Source organism: Crocuta crocuta, unplaced genomic scaffold (assembly GCF_008692635.1).
Source record: "Crocuta crocuta isolate KB4526 unplaced genomic scaffold, BGI_CrCroc_1.0 scaffold381, whole genome shotgun sequence".
NCBI classification, from domain to species: domain Eukaryota; kingdom Metazoa; phylum Chordata; class Mammalia; order Carnivora; family Hyaenidae; genus Crocuta; species Crocuta crocuta.
Genome location: NW_027530628.1, coordinates 427,894 through 440,137, shown reverse-complemented (window position 1 = coordinate 440,137; position 12,244 = coordinate 427,894). Strand labels below are relative to the sequence as shown.

Here is a 12,244-nt window from a genome sequence, read left to right as displayed (position 1 = left end):
CTCCTCCCCAGAGGAACAACGGAGGGTTGAGAACACACGTGTGTATACCAAGCACTGTGGTCAGGAAGCCATGCACACTGAAGTGATCTTCATCCTCATGGCTACTTTGGTGGTGGCTCAGCTGCTCCTGGTGTAGTGGAAACAGAGACACTTTTGCTCCTACTATATGGTGACCCTCTTTTAGATGTGGGTTGTTCCCCCTCTATTTCACAGTAAAACTGCACAGATAGAGGTTCCTAATGATTTGGAACTTGTTCTCTGCTGTCACAGCTTTTGTCATCTTCCAAGCCACCTGAAAACTGCTGGTACAGAAAACTCCGAGGTTGATTTAATATGTTTTCTTATGAATTTGCACTTTTTATTTTCAGCTTAAAGAAGTCTGTTTAAATTTCTTTTTTTGAAATAATGTTTTATTTATTTCTGAGAGAGAGAGAGAGACAGTGTGAGCAGGGGAGGGTCAGAGAGAGAGGGAGACACAGAATCCGAAGCAGGCTCCAGGCTCTGAGCTGTTAGCACAGAGCTCAACGTGGGACTCGAACTCAGGAACCGTGAGATCATGACCTGAGCCAAAGTTGAATGCTCAACCGACTGAGCCATCCAGGTACCCTGAGGAAGTTCCTTTCTATTCCTAGATTCTTTTTAATCATTAAAGAGTTGTTTTGTCAAGTTCTTTTTCTGCATTAATTGAAATGATCCTGTTACTTTTCCCCCTTCATTCCATTGATGTAGTGTATTACATTAATTGTTTTTCATACATACATATATATATATATACACCACTCTTTGCTGGGATGTATCTCACTTGATCATGGTACATATTCATTCAATATGCGGCTGGATTTATATTTTAAGGGATATTAATCTGTAGTTTTCTTTTTCTGTGATAATGTCTCTGGTTGGCCTTTGTATCAGGGTAATTCTGATCTTATAGAGTGAGTTAGGAAGTTTTCCTTTTCTATTTTTTGAGGAGTTTCAGAAGGATTGGTGTTAATTCTTTTTTTTTTATTTTTTAATTTTNCCCAATCTCTCAGGTTTTGTAAGGTTTCCAATGGCTTCAGATCTTTTCTGTGTGATGTATGGGCGCGAGTGCAAGTACGGAGCTCCTTACTTCTCCGCCATCTTGCCCCCTCCTCCTTGGATCTGGATTTCTAGTTCTTTCCTGAGATTCAGGAAGTTTTTAGCTATTATTTCTTCAAATAAGTTTTATGTCCCCTTTTCTTTCTCTTCTCTTTCTGGAATCACTATACTGTGAATGTTAGTATGCCTGATAGTATGCTGATTTTCCTAAATCTATTCTAATTTTGCACATTTTTTTCTCTCACTTGCTCATTTTAATTAGTTTCTATTATTCTTTCTTCCCTGTCGCTGATTTGTCCTTCTGCTTTGTCTAGTCTGTTTATTCCATTTAGTGTATTTTTAATTTCATTTATTTTGTTCTTCATCTCTGATTCTTTTTTAGCTCATTGTTAAGGATCTCAGTGATGCCCTCCACTTTTTTTCTCAAATCCAGGGAATATCTTTATGATCATTACTTTAAATTCTTTTTCAAGCATATTACTTATCTCCACTTTGCTTAGGTCTCTTGCTGTGACTTTGTCCTGTTCTTTCATTAGTGATCTCATGCCTCTGTCTCCTCATTTTGTCTAAATCTCTGCCTGTGTTTCTCTGTGTTAAGAAAGGCAGCTATATCTTCTTCACTGAAAAGTAATGGCCTTCTGAAGTCCTATAGTGCCCTGCCATGTAGTCTTCACCCCTGTTTACTACAACCTGGTACTTCAGGTGTGTCTCATTGTGATGCATGTGCTCTGCTGTTCTTTCAGTCCAATCATGTGCAGTTGCTCTTTGCCTGTTGTAGGCAGTGTTGTTCCCTGTGGTGTTAGTGAGTCAGTGGGATGCCTTGGGCTTAGTTGAGTCAGACTGTACATTTGCCAGACTTGTACCAAACTGCAGGGTGCTTTCCCTGTGTTATCCCCTGAGAAAGTTTTATTGGTGTGCGGGACCTGTAGTCAGACCACTTGTGTGCTTCCAGCCTGCTCCTGGAGCCTTTGTCTGACTGGTATGTGGTTATCTTTCCTTCTGTCCAGGGCAGGAGTAACTTTGGAGTGGTCCTGGACACACTGCCAGGCCTGCGGCACCAGTCTACAGGCTCTCACCAAATGCATATTGGAAAGGGTTGATTCAAGGAAGCACAGCACTGAGTGGGAGGGTGGGGGGTGAGGTGGAGGCGGCTGGGATTGGATTGGCTGGCAGTGCTAGGAAACTTTGTATGCAGCCGTTCCTTTGTGGGAGGGACCCTACCATGCCCAGAATGAAGTAAGCTGTTCAGAGGGGTGGATTGATGTAAGCACAGTACGGGATTTGGTGGGGGGAGAGGGGAAGGAGGGGATGGTGGCAGTGCTAACAAGTTTTGTAGCAAGTCCCTTTATCTGGTCCCAAGGTGACCAGATGTTTAAACTGCCTGGAGGGTGGGGCAGGGAAGTGGCACCTCCTTGTTCCTTTGTTCTTGTAGGAATTCCCCAGCAATTTCTGTCCCTTCCAGGTCAGGCTCTAGGATTAGTAAATAACTCTCACTTTCATGTGAGAGGCACCTTTCTAGCTGCTGCTTCTGTGCTGCATCTCCAGGGGGCTGTTTGTTATGCTGTCTATTTAAGGGCAGGGACCCAGTTTCTTTTTGTCCTCCCTGTTCTCCCAGAGCCAAGCTGGCTGATTTGTTAAGACTTTAGGTTTTAAGTCCTGCTGGTTGTAAAAACTCATGAAATTCAATGCCTCTGGTTCAAATCCAAATGGTATGGGGATTTGTCTTCCCCTTGTGGGAAACCCCAATGTGGGAGTCTGTTTCTTTTCTCTTTCCAGGTGTTCCCCCAGCCCCAGTTCTGAGAACCCATTTAGCTTCCCAATTTTTCTCTGACTCTTTGATGTGGCCTCGTCTCTATTTAGTTGTGGAGTTTATTCTGCCAGTCTTTGGGTTGTTTTCTGGGTTATGTACAGTGGTGTGATTAGACCCTAGTTGTATCTGTGGGTGAGGTAAGCCTACTCCACTATCTTCCCTGGAAGTCCTTATACTCCTCCACTTTTTATTTATTTTTTTTTATGTCAAGGTTTTTATTTTTAATTCTTTCTCTGTTTTTTTTCTTGATTTTTGTTTTTGCAGGAAAGTGGTGTTTTCTATTGTAACATAATTCCTCTAATGGTTTTTTTCTCCAAGGTTTTTTATGTTCTCGGAGATTGCTCTAATGTTTACTGTATATATATTAATTTAGCTGAATGTCCCTCATATATAATAATTTTATTCCAGTGAGATAGAAATTTATATAGCTCTGTTTTCTTTAAACACTTTTTTGTGCTGTTATTGTTACATATATTTGTCTATGTTGCAAACCATTAATGCCTTTTCCCATTTATGAATTGATATAGTTTTATGTATTTTATAGAAGTGGAGAGGAGGGCGAGTATATTTTTATAAAGTGTTATATGGTCTCTATTATCATTTATTGTTCTCTTCATTTGTTTCCATGGAATCACATTATCATGTGGTGAACATTTCCTTGATTCAGTACAGTTTGTTTGCACCTACCATTTTTGTATTATTGATAGATGTATTACATTTCTATATGTTATAGGTGCAGCAGTACAATTATATACAGACTGTTTTATGCAGTTGTTTTTAAAATCAGTTAAGACAAAGAGTAAACATTATATTACTTAAAAATTACTTTCATTGACAGTATTTTTTCATGTGGGTTTGTGTGTGTTCTGAGGTCACTTGCTTTCAATCTCACAACTGTGAGATAGCCAAAATCAAGAGTCATGCTTAACTGACTGAGCCACCCAGGAGCCCTTCAGCTATAGGATTTCTATTTGGTTGTACGTTATAATTTATCTTTAGTGATATTTTGCATTTGATGAGACATTTTTTATCATACCTGCCTTTACACTTAAATATTGAAATATAATTCAAACAACAAAAAACATTCCTTTTTAAAGTGTACCATTCAGAAGTATATAGTTGTATTTATCAGTTAAGGTTGTGCAACTGTCACCACTTTCTAATTCTAGAACATTTTTGTCAACTCTACTCATTAGTAGTCAATCCCCATTCTTCCCTTTCCTTATTTGCAGAACTCTCTAATCTACATTCAGTCTCCATGGATTTGTCTATTCTAAACTTTTCACGTAAATGGAATTATAAAGTATGTGGTCTTTTGTGTTTGGATTGTTTCATTAAGCATCCTTTTCAGTGTTCATTCATGTTGTATAAGGTATTAGTCCTTCATTCTTTTTGTGGCTGAATAATACCCCATTGTATAGATATACCACTTTTTTATTTTAAGGTTTTTTGTTTTGTCTTTTTGGTTTTTATTTCTGAGAGAGAGATAGAGACAGCGTGAGCAGGGGAGGGTCAGAGAGAGAGGGAGACAGAATCTGAAGACAGGCTCCAGGCTCTGAGCTAACTGTTAGCACAGAGGCGGATGCGGGCTCAAACCCACGGAACCATGAGATCATGATCTGAGCCTAAGTCGAATGCTCAACTGACTGAGCCACCCAGGGGCCCCCCACTTTATTTTAAATTCTATTTATCAGTTGATCTACATGTGAATTTTTCTACTTTTTGGTTGTTAGGAATACTCCTATATAATTCAGGTACCAGTTTTTCTATGAATATCTGTTTTATGTTCTGTAGAAATGGAATTGCTGATTCATATGGTTACTCTATGTTTAACATTTTTTGGAGCCATCAGACTGCTTTCTGGAGTGGCTGCACCATGTTACCTTCTCACTAGCAATTTATGAATGTTCTGGTTTCTCCATATCCTTGACAAAGTAGCTATTCCCCACTTTCCGAGTTTTTTTTTTTTTTCAACAGACCTCCTGTGAAGGTGGATCTCATTTTCATTTCAATTTGTACCTCTCTAATGGCTAATGATGTTTAGCTTATTGTTTTACATGCACTTATTGACTACTCTATGTCTTTTTAGGAGCTATGTCTATGCAAATCTTTCACCCACTTTTCACTTGGCTTAGTTATGGTTTTAGTATTGAATTATATGAATTCTGAATATATTGTGTACATAAATAAGCTTTATCAGATATATGATTTGGAAATATTTTCTCACATATGTGAATTGTCTTTTTACTTTTTGGTACTGTATTCTGTTGCACAGACATTTTTATTTTTAAAGAGTGTATCTGTTTCACTTTGGTTGCTTGTGTTTTTTTTGTTATATGTAAGAAATCATTGTATAATATATGGTCATGAATATTTAATCTATATTTTATTCTTATGGTTTTGGAGTTTAGCTCTTTTTCTTTTTTAAGTTTACTTATTTGGGAGGGAGGGCAATGAGAGAGGGAGAGGGTGAGAGTCCCAAGCAGACTCCCTGCTCACTCCGCATGAGGGCCCATGCGTGGCTTGATCCAACAACTGTGAGATCATGACCTGAGCCAAAATCAAGAGTTGGATGCTCAACTGACTCAGGTACCCCTTAAATGTATGTGTCTGGTCCATTTTGAGTTGATTTTTCAGGTGGTGTTAGGTAGGTCCAAATTTATTCTTTTGCATGTGGGTATACAGTTGCCCCAGCACTGTGTGTTTAAAAGACTATTCTTTACACATTTAAATATCAGGGCACACTTGTCAGGAATCAGGTTACCATAGATGTATAGGTTTATTTTGAGGTTTATTTCTAGGTTCTGTATTGCATTCTGTATGTGCATATGTATGTGTATCTTTTGCTCATTTTGTAGTAGGTTTTGAAATTGGGAAGTTAAGAGTTTTTCATTCTGTTTTTCTTTTTCAAGATTGTTTTGGCCATCCTAGGGTTCTTGCATTTCTGCATGTATTTTAGAATTAGCCTTTCAATTTCTGTCCTCTTGTTACACACCCTCCTGTGGGTGAGTAGTGGTGTATGAGAGGCAGGCTTGCTTTCCACATTGAAAGAGGTCACATTCTAATAATGGTGTGAAGAGTTTAAGAGTGGACATGGTCAGAAGATGTGTTCTACTTTTATGCTATGAAATCCTAAGAGTAAATTTAACATGACCAGAAAGCAAGTTCTCATTCATACATTGTCGTATATTTAGTTAAGTCTTGAGATTTTCTTTTCTTTTCTTTTTTAAAAAATTTTAAATGTTTGTTTATTTCTGAGCGAGAGAGAGAGAATGAGAGAATGAGAGAATGAGAACAAGCAGGAGAGGGGAAGAGAGAGAGAGGGAGACACAAAATCAGAAGTAGGCTCCAGGCTCTCAGCAGGCAGGACAGAGTCTGATGTGGGGCTTGAACCCATGAACTGCAAGATCATGACCTTGAGCTGAATCATGTCCTTAACCGACCTGAGCTGAAGTCCGACGTTTAACTGACTGAGCCACCTAGGCACCCCGAGGCTTGAGATTTCAAACAAAAATCTCACAAACTTTGACAGAGACAATGGAAATTAGTGTTCATAGACATTATAATGAAAGATACAGTGTCATTAGCAATGATGTAACCAACATTAAATGGTATTAAGGAACTCAACAGATTTATGTTGTTTAATGCCAGTATGTCCTAAGAGCCATGGCATCCTGAGTAACAACAGTATTGTTACCTTTTTCTTGTGTGGGAGTTACAAAATTAACCAGGAATAGCATATGATAATGAAGGCATATGATAATGAAGAACACAGAGATGGTGTTTAAGTCAATAAAGAATATTCATGGGTATGATTAGATAATAGATAAACATTAAGTATTTCTATCCAATATTTTATATCATTTTATTTTTTTATTATATACTTTATTGTCACATTGGTTTCCATATAAAATCCAGTGCTCATCCTAACAAATGCCCGCCTCCATGCCCATCACCCCTTTTCCCCCCTCCCCCACCCTCCATCAACCCTCAGTTTGTTCTCAGCGTTTGTCTTCTTATGGTTTGCCTCCCTCCCTCTCCTTAACTATTTTCCCCTTCCCCTCCCCTATGGTCCTCTGTTAATTTCTCCAGTTCCACATATGAGTGAAAACATATGGTATCTGTCTTTCTCTGCCTGACTTATTGTGCTCAGCAATAACACCCTCAAGTTCCATCCATGTTGCTACAGATTTCATTCTTTCTCATTGCCATGTAGTATTCAATTGTATAAACCACATCTTGATCCATTTGTCAGTTGATGGACATTTAGGCTCTTTCCATGATTTGGCTATTGTTGAGAGTGCTGCTATGAACATGGGGGTCCATGTGCCCCTATACATCAGCACTCCTGTTTCCCTTGGGTAAATTCCTAGCATTGCCATTGCTGGGTCATAGGGGAGTTCTACCCGCCCAATGCTCGCCTTTTAGAATGGATCAGGAAACTTCTTTCTCCTCTTTTTGTTTGGGGGAATTCACCTGTGAAGCCATCTGATCCTGGACTTTGTTTGTTGGCAGTTTTTTTTATTACTGTTACTAACAATTAGTCTGTTTAAATTTTATATTTCTTCCCGATTCAGGTCTTTTAATTTTAAGTTTATTTATTTGAGAGATAGAGAGGGCACAAATAAGGGAGGAGCAGAGAGAGAGGGAGACACAGAATCCAAAATAGGCTCCAGGCTCAGAGTTGTCAGCACAGAGCCTGACATGGGGTTCGAACCCACGAACCATGAGATCATGACCTGAGCCCAAGTTAAACACTTAACCAACCGAGCCACCCAGGTGGCCCCTCCTGATTTAGTATTTGAAGATTGTTATGTTTTAATGAATTTATCCATTTTTTTCTAGTTTGTCCAGTTTTATTTGACATATAAAATTTCATGATTTTCTCTTACAATCCTTTGTATTTCTGTAGTGTTGGTTGTTATTTCTCCTACTTAATTTCTGATTTTATTTATTTGAGTCTTGCCTCATTCTTTTCTTGATGAATCTGACTAAAGGTTTATTAATTTTATTTATCTTTTCATAGAGGTAGCTCTTGATTTTATTGATCTTTTCTGTTGTTGGGTTTTTTAGTGTTTATTTCATTTATTCTGTTCTAATCTTAATTATTTCCTTCCTTCTACTAGCTTTGTTCTTCTGGCTCCTTTAGGTGGAGGGTTAGGCTGTTGTGATTTTTCTTTTTTCTTGAGGTAGGCCAATATCACTATAAATTTCCCTCTTAGAACTGCTTTTATGTTCCAAAGATTTGGTCTATTGCATTTTCACTTTAATTTGTCTACATGTACTTTTAAAAAAATTTCTAATGATTTCTTGGCTGACCTGTTAATTGTTTAGTTGCATGTTGTTTTGCCTCTCTATATTGTATTGTTTCCAGTATAAAAATTTGATGATGGTATTAAAACTAAGAAATAGGAAAATAAAAGTGGTATTATTATCTATTTTTGGCTTCCCGGTATTTGAGAGTTAGATTTTTTTGTATTCAGGAAGAGACTGTAAATCCCTTCTTTAATCTGACCTTTGATTTATATGTCGTTCTCAGTACCTAGCACAGAGATTGACATGTGGTAGATACTCACCAAATGTTGACTGAATCAGTGAATTGATGAAGTGAAGGTAAAATGCTTCTAGTACATTTATTATATACTTAACCTGTCTCTAGCAAACACTCTGCTAGGTCATTTCATGTATATTATTTTTTTAAATAATAATCCAGGAACTTCCTATTATTATCACCCCCATCTTAAAGAATGAAATTTATATGAAGAAAGATTAAGTAAATTATACCAAAGAGAATTTCCAGATTCCCAAGAAGAAACCCTAAATGGAAAGAGATTACTTGTGGCAATGTGTACAGTATAATGGCAAGACTGGTGGTTCTAAACTGCTTTTTAAATTTGATACATATGAAGAATAACATTTAATATAATTTATGTGTCATACTTTCAAAGTTATGTGTGTTCCTGGTACTAGCTAATAATTCATGCCTGACTTTGTTACTCAAGAAAGCCTATTGGAATGTAAGAGAGAATGTGTGATGTGATCCTACTCTAGTTTCTTAAACAAGGAGGCAAATGTAAACCTTTGAACTGTATTGTTAATGGCCGTATCTTACATTTTTTCACTGCTGTTGACCACATCCTACATCATATTATGCTTGAGGATTGCTGGTTTAAGTGAAAGTTTAAATTTGAAAGCATAGTATAAGATTTAAGAAATAACTTTTTAAATAAATTGATTCTTATTTTCAGGTCTTCGTTATCAAAACCAGTGTGCAGAAACTAGATGAGTTCAGAGAGGAAAGAGATTTGGATTTTGAAGACTGAGCAAGATTTCATAAAGTAGGAAATATGGGATTAAGTGGCATAAGAGCTAGGGATTGAGAGGCATATTTAAGTATCATTGCAAGTTAAGAGTATAAGATTCTAGGATCGAGAAGATGTTACAAGATGAAATTATCAAGGTGGTTTGGGACAAGATTGTGAAAGGACCTGAGGATGTGTATTTAAGGTTTGGGGGTTTGGCTAGGTTTCACATACTAGGCTTCCACCAATATTTGTATGTGGGCCTTAAACTCAAGTGGCTGTGCAGATCAGGCAGATAACTTGAATGTGTGAAGCAGACAGACATAGACAATTGGGAATGGTAGGGGTTGTGATATATTGGAAAGAATATGTTTATGTAAAGGTAGCAGTAGTTCTAACTAGTTGTTGCCTTACAGGAATGCTGATACATTGTTATCTAAATTTCTGATTCCTTAGGAGAAAATAAGAATTAAGTTTCATATGTGTGATTTCCCATGTGTAAAGTACACTTGCTACAACACGTCTGTTAGAATGACTGAAAAACCAATAATAACCAGAAAACTTGACAACACATAATGCTAATGATAATTAGGAGTAACTGGATGCTCATATGTTGCTTTTGGGAATACAAACTCACCTAGCTATTGGAAAACAGCATGGCAGTTCCTTAAAAAGTTAAGGATATATTGATGATTAATGTCAGCACCATGGGCATATGAGTCATTCTTCCTTATTTTTAACAAAATAGTTTTAACAAATAATTAGACATCCATTCACAAGCAAAAGTGCCTCTGGCACCCCTGCCCAGGGCTCTGGGAGACTTCTAGCCCACCTGTGCATCTGAAAATAAACAAGACCTTGAAACGATTATGGATGCAAGGTAGTCAGTGAATGTGCCCCACTCTGACTTGCCTGGCCAGGGAAAAAACCTGGGGACTGCTCACCTAGGCAGATATCCATAAGCAAAAAAGAATTTGTAGAAGTTTTGTCTGCTTGAGAGGACATTCCAGCACAGCGTCAGAGCTATATAGAGATAAGTTTGATGCAGAGGAGAGGTACTATGCCAGAGCCTCCTCTCTCCTCAAGGTGATACTGGTAAGCTGTCTGAAAGTGGAGATTTATGTAGAGGAGGTGTGAAATGGTGAGTTCAGTATCCAGCTATCCCAGTTGTGTGTGTTGCAGCCAGATAAACCCATTTCTCTATACAGGCACCCTGATTTTGAGGCAGGGGCTCCGTGGTGAGGGCAGAGGGAGGAGAAAGAGAAGGAAGCAGGTAAGAATATTAAAGAGTATTAAACAAATGTGGTTCTTGTTTTCTGCTTCCAGTACTTCAGTGGGAATTCTGCCCAAAAACTTTTTTTTTAAATTTTTTTAATGTTTTATTTATTTCTAGGAGAGAGAGAGAGAGACAGCATGAGCAGGGGTGGGTCAGAGAGAGAGGGAGTCACAGACTGAAACAGGCTCCAGGCTCTGAGCTGGCAGTCAGCACAGAGCCCGACGCGGGGCTGGAACCCACGAACCGTGAGATCATGACCTAAGCGAAAGTCGGACGCTTAACCGACTAAGCCACCCAGGCGCCCCTCTGCACAAAAACTTTTATGAAGTATTCCACTTGAGGGTCTTCCCACTAGGTGCACAGTCACCCCCAGTGCCCTGAGTGCTAAATGCACACCTTCCCCAACTATGCAGCCAATTCTTTATATGTACTTACAAGTGTGGCAATAAGAGCAGGTATCGGGGGCACCTGGGTAGCTCAGTCAGTTGAGTGTCTGACTTTGATTCAGGTCATGATCGCACCACCATTTGTGAGTTTGAACCCTGTGTCTGATACTGTGCTGACAGCTCAGAGCCCAGAGCCTGCTTCAGATTTTGTGTCTCCCTCTCTCTGCCCCTCCCCCAGTCATGTTCTGTCTCTCTCTTTCTCTCTCAAAACTAAATAAACATTAAAAAAAAAAAAAGAATAGGTATCAGAAAAATCAACCAGGGTTAGCCATCAGGGAGGAAACCACAAATTGGAGCTATAGCACTACCTTCTGAAAAACAGAGATTCCCTGTAGCCAGCCTGCTGAGTTATAAGAATTGGAGGAAACACAAAGGTTAGAGTTCTGCCACAAGGGGGAGCAAGAAGAGTGGAGTAGATCTATCCATGATAAACCTAGGAAACCCCAGTGAAGCCACACCAAGAAACAGTACCGTAATCTAAAGATAACCAACAAAGACACTTTATTTATTTTTAATTTTTTAGATTTTATTTTTAAGTAGTCTCTACACCCAACATGAGTCTCAAATTCACATTCCCAAAGCGAAGACTGAGGCAGCCAGGTGTCCCCCTCCCCCGCCCCAACAAACATACTTTAAATGTGGAAACAGCAACACAAAAATATAAGGAACTGAATAAAAAGAATATATGTCATCACCAGAAGATATCAGTAATTTTCTAACAGCTGAGCCCAAACATATAAAATACTGTAATCTAGTTTATAAAGAATTAAAAATAATTTTATTGAAGAAATTCAGCAAGGTACAAGAAAACTCAGTTCAATGACATTAGGGAAAAGAAATGAACTCATTACAAAAGAGGTAGAAACTGTAAAGAAGAACCAATAGCCTAATCTGGAGCTGAAGAACTCTGTGAATGAGGTGAATAATACAATAGCAAGTAGTAAAGTAGAACACATGGAAAATTGAGTAAGTGAATTAGAGGGTAGGAATTTGGTAAGAACTAGTTAGAAGAGAACAAAGAGAAAAGAATGAAAATTAATGAAGAAAGCCTATGTGATTTTATGGGACTCAATCCAAAGGGCAAACATCAAAATAATTAAGATTCCAGAAGGAGATGAGAAGGAAGAAGGGGGTAGACATTTAATTAAAGAAATAATAGCTGAAAACTTCATAAGCCTGGGGGAAGACTTGAACATCTAAGTTCAATAAGCTAATAGATTATTAATGCCAAAAGACCTTCTCCAAGACATATCATAATGAAACTACTAAAAATCAAAGATAAAGCTTACTAAAGCCAGCTGGGAGGTTGTGGGGGGGGGGGGGAGAAGAATCT

The 12,244-nt window shown here is 38.3% G+C and overlaps 1 protein-coding gene across 2 annotated transcripts in view; it reads left to right on the top strand.

Moving 5' to 3' along the window:
- The window catches only part of SPIDR (scaffold protein involved in DNA repair), a 469,654-nt gene that overhangs the window by 66,358 nt on the left and 391,052 nt on the right, over positions 1-12,244 (top strand). The gene's annotated exons all lie outside the window — the stretch shown is intronic.